Source organism: Dioscorea cayenensis, chromosome 15, assembly GCF_009730915.1.
Source record: "Dioscorea cayenensis subsp. rotundata cultivar TDr96_F1 chromosome 15, TDr96_F1_v2_PseudoChromosome.rev07_lg8_w22 25.fasta, whole genome shotgun sequence".
Lineage (NCBI taxonomy): Eukaryota > Viridiplantae > Streptophyta > Magnoliopsida > Dioscoreales > Dioscoreaceae > Dioscorea > Dioscorea cayenensis.
The window spans coordinates 13,934,180-13,939,751 of NC_052485.1; positions in this window are offsets into that span (position 1 = coordinate 13,934,180).

A 5,572-nucleotide genomic window follows, 5' to 3' on the forward strand; every position below is an offset into this window, starting at 1 on the left:
ATTCCTTTCAGGTTTTAACTTCCAGTTCTGTTGAACGAGGTGGAGTGCTGGCCATACATTGCTTGTCTTTTTTCATGTTAAATCCTATGTATGTTTATTGTTGAACATGAACTCATTGCATCAAGACTATGGATCCACTAGAATGTTTGCTTCCCTGTATATCTTTGTGTTCTTTATTTGTGCATCTTGAACTTGTAAATTCTGTTTAGTATTGATTTATCCCAGGTTTTTGTCAGCCTTGTGGCAACTCAAGGATTGAGTGGCGAGGGTGTCCCTCCTTGAGTTGTCGCAACGGTTGTCTCGTGCCAGGCCTGCGGATCAAGGCATGACAATTAAGACACCGTAACTAGTATATTTTTATACCTACTCATCTCTTCAATGATGTTTATCGCCTTTGTCAAAAGGAAATAAAACAAGAAGAAAAAGAAATCCATTCCATTCCCTTAATAATTGCATGTACATGTATTATATGGAGACATTTTTCCATAAAATAAATTGTATTCAATTGTTATTAAAAATTCCCACTAATTAAAAGAAAATATAAACTCACATAAAACATATTGACAAAAGCACTCTTGCTAGAATAATTGGGAAGTCAATTTGTGTTATTGCAAGTGTAAAAAAAATTATTAAAGGTGATTTGTTAGAAGTTAGGGGTAGAGACACCATAGAAATTAGTAAAGAAAAAAATTAATTATCAAAAAATCAACATCTTTGTCTACAACTTGAAAGAAAAAAATTTAAAATAATGATTCAAATAAACTACTACATTTGATACAAGATATGAAATGTTCCGTTATGAATGTGGCTTCCCAAGAATATATATTTCTGAGAATGATAAACTCTTGAATACTTCATTCTCTTGTTTGGTTTAAATATATATTGTTGGAAATATGTTACTAATACAAAGGAACATTTCCTTTAATAATTTGGTTTAGACTCAAATTTCCTGGGACTATAAATAATTTTCCAAAATTACCACTAAACATAAAATTAAAAAAAATACATAAATCAACTCAAATTACTTTCTCTTGTTGAAAATGATCAAACATTACATAATTAATTAAGCAATGATCTTGTTACAAATAAAGCCATATTTATTAAACAAAAATATAAACATCAATCAATTCAATTTCCTTCCCTTTTTTATTTCATTTTCATATATTTTCCAATTATAACACAACAACATCCATCATTGCTAATGAAATATAATAATTTAAGGACTTAAAAGAAATTATCAATATTGTTATCATCTTCTTCTTCCTCTAAATTGATAGTTCATCTTTGCTGTAAAATTATGTATAACTAAAATAAGTGAACAAAAACTTATTATTATCATTATTATTATTGATACTACAATAACAACAACAATTCTTAGTTATTGTATGCAGCTTTAGGTGTATAAAGCGAGAGAGGAAAGCTTTTATAGCAAAGAGGATGTGATGAAAGAAATAGAATTGGTGAAGGTTTTAGTCATTTTATTTATATATGCTTATTCCAACGTCATTGGCATAATTTATACCGATCCCCCCATGGTAATGAGGAAATTCCTTGGTCATGTGAATAATGCATTTGATAGACAAGATATGAAAGAACAAAGTGAATGAATTTCATTAGGGCAACAACCCATATATATACATGAATGAAGTATACGAGTATGTATATACACATAAGTATAATATACAAATACATTTATAATACTACTCTAACACTCCCCCTCAAACTCACAGTGGGTCATGAACCGAGAGTTTGTTAACAAGAAGCTGAAACCGAGGTACAGTATGAGTCCTAGTGAAAAGATCAGCAATCTGCTGCGTGGATGGGACATAAGGAAGAAGAATACTGCCAGCAAGGTAATGATGACGAACAAAGTGAAGAGCGACTTCAAGATGCTTCGTACGCTCATGGAATATAGGATTGGCAGTAATTTTTATGGCACTCTGGTTATCACAGTATATAGGAGTGGTGGCAGAGATAGAGACACCAAAGTCCATCAAAATCTGACGCAACCAGAGAACTTCTTTAGCAGTAGAGGACATAGCACCGTACTCAGCCTCAGCAGTAGAAAGAGCAACAGTAGATTGTTTCTTGCTTTTCCAAGAGATAAGAGAATCTCCAAGAAAAATGCAGAAACCAGTAGTAGAGCGTTGATCAGAGGCATCACCTGCCCAATCAGCATCACAATATTGACGCAGCTCAAAAGAGGATGTGGCAGAGAAAAGTAAGGAGCGGGATATAGTGCCACGAAGATAACGAAGAACTCGTAAAAGTGCAGCATAATGAGTAGAGCGAGGAGTACTCATAAACTGACTAAGAACATGAACAACATATGCAATATCAGGCTGAGTAATAGTCAAGTAGATAAGAGCACCAACAAGTGCACGATAGCGAGTGGGATCTGGCAGAAGCTCACCATCAGACGAGGAGAGTCGATGATGTAGCTCAATAGGAGTAGAAGCAGTACAGAGATCAGTGATATCAGCTCGTTGAAAAATGTCAGAGATGTACTTCTGTTGGGACACCAAGTAACCTCGACGAGAATAAGCAACCTCAAGACCTAGAAAATAGCGAAGAGGTCCTAGATCTTTCATTTGAAACTCGGTATGTAACCGTTGTTTCAAAGAAAGAATAGTATCAACATCATCACCAGTAATAACCATGTCGTCAACATAAAGAAGAAGAATAGTGATGCCTCGAGAAGTCTATCGAGTAAAAAGAGCATAATCATGAGAGCTCTCGGTAAAACCAAGACCAAGAACCACATTGTGAAAATGCTCAAACCAAGCACGAGGAGCCTGTTTGAGTCCATAAATAGCACGGCGAAGATGACAGACATGCTGAGAAGGATGAGAGAAACCAGGAGGTGGAATCATATAAACATCCTCAGAGAGATCCCCATGTAAGAAGGCATTAGTCACATCTAACTGATGAAGTGACCAGTGACGAGCAGCAGCAATAGCAAAAAGAAGTCGAACAGTAGTCGACTTGGCCACAGGAGCAAATGTCTCCTTATAATCAATGCCATATTCCTGAGTAAAGCCACGAGCAACAAGTTGTGCTTTGTGACGTTCAATACTACCATCAGCTCTTGTCTTGACACGATAAACCCACCGACAGCTGATAGGAGTTACACCAGATGGAACCGAAACAAGATCCCATGTATGCATGCGCTGAAGAGCATCAAGTTCCTCTGTCATAGCCTGTTGCCAATGGGGATGTTTCACTGCCTCGCGATAAGACTGTGGCTCGGAATGAGAGTGAATGGTAGCAAGAAAGGCCTGGAAATCAGGAGAGTAGGTAGAGAAGAGAGAGTGCGTACCGAGCAGGAGGACGTCGAAGACGGTCTGGGTAACGACGGGAGATAACAGGAACATCTTCAGGAGAGTGTGGATCGGAGGTGAGAGAAGGTGAATCACTAGATTCATCAATGCACCTGGAGGAAGGAAGAACAGAGGAAGTGTTTGTTGAGACAGCAGGAACAGACACAGGATTGAAAGTATTAGTGGAACTCGGAAGAACTATAGATGGGAGAGAAGTGGATGCACTAGAAGGAGACTGAAGAAAAGAAAGATTCGGGGAGGAGGAAGAAAAGTAAGGGGTATCTTCAAGAAAGGTGACGTGACGGGAAATACGAAGACAATGAGAATGAGGATCATAGCAGCGATAGCCCTTATGTTCAGAACTGTACCTGAGAAAAATGCACATTGTAGAACGTGAAGAGAGTTTGTTCCGCTCGATGGAAGGCAAAAGAACGAAACAAGTACAACCAAAAGTGCGAAGATGGCCATAAGAGGGAGAAAGTGAGTAAAGACATTCATATGGCGTGATGCCAGAGAGAGGGGACGAAGGAGTTCGATTAATGAGATAGACAGAGGTTAGAATGGCCTCAGCCCAGAAGGATTGAGGAACAGATGAGGCAAAAAGGAGTGCACATGCAGTGTCTAGGATATGACGATGTTTACGCTCAGCGACCCCATTCTGAGCAGGTGTGTATGGACAAGATTGCTGAGGAATAGTGCCATGAGTGGAGAGTATTGTTCGGAAAGATGTAGAGATAAACTCACGTGCCCCATCATAGCGAAAGATCTTAATACGTTTACCAAACTGAGTATATACCATTTGCGCAAATTGAGAGTAAATGGCATAAACTTCAGATCGAGAACGCATTAAATAAAGCCAAGTATAGCGCGAGTAGTCATCAATGAAAGATATGTAATAGAGGAATCCTCCAAGAGATGAGAGGGGGGTAGGACCCCAAACATCAGAGTGAACAAGATCAAAAGTAGATTCGGATATAGATTCTCGGGAAGAAAAAGGAAGAGCTGTTTGTTTAGCAAGTTTACAACCCAGACAAGGATGAGAAGAAGGAGAAGAAACAGAACCAAGACTACCTGAACTTGATAAGAGTTTCAGGCGAGAACTAGACAAGTGGCCGAGGCGACTATGCCAACGATCAAGAGAACACACAGAAGCGGCAACAGCAGAAGATGGAAGAGCAGGAAGACGAAGATAATCTAAGTGATAGAGGCCACCAACTCTACGCCCGATCCCAATCCTCTGGCCTGTAAGATGGTCCTGTACAGAACAAGTGGAAGAAGAAAAGGTAACAGTAAGACCATGATCAGTGAGCTGGCTAACAGAAAGGAGGTTGAGAGTTAGGCCAGGGACATGATGAACGTTAGGAATGTCAAAAGAGGTAGTCAGAAGATGACCATACTGCGTGACAGGATGAAGGCTCCCATCAGTAGTACGAACACTGGAAAGGGTGTGAGGCTTGGAAATGGAGACTAGGCTAGAGATATCAGTAGTCATATGATGAGTAGCACCAGAATCTAAAATCCAAGAGGAGGAAGACATACCAGATGCAACAGACATAGCAGAGGAAGCACTGGAGGGTAGAGCGCGCTGCATAGCATGAATCTGTTCACTAAGCTGAGCAACTTGAGAGATAATATCATTAGAAGGAGAAACGGAAGCTGAAACTAAGGCAGCTTGAGGGGAGGAAGCAGAAGATCGAGACGAAGGACGAGACTGTGATGACTGTTGCTGCTGTCGGTGCAGAAGCTTGAGACACTGACTTTTCATATGACCAGGACGCTTACAGTAATGACAGATAATAGAAGATCGTGAGGCTGTGGATGAAGCAGGAGGTGGTTGCCCAGAAAGACCAGAGGGTACCCGAGAGGAGCGTGGAGTGGTCACAGCGAGAACTGTGTTAGTAGAGGCAAGTCGTGGAGATAATGTGCTGAGAAGGATTTCCTCAGCAATAACACTGCGAATGACATCATCAAAAGATGGAAGAGGATCTCGATTGAGCAGTTGGCTGCGAACAACCTCAAACTCAGGATGAAGGCGCATCAAAAATTCGAAGGTGCACTGTGTTTGGCGTGACTGAATGCGAGTTGTACAACATGTGCATTTCAAGCAAATAGACTTCTCCAAAGAATCAAGCTGACGCCACAGAGATCGCAACTCACTGACATATTCCCTGATGGAACGCTCACGTTGCTGGATGTGAGTGAGATCCTGAAGAATGGCATATTGACGAGCAGAGCTGGAATGCTCAAACATA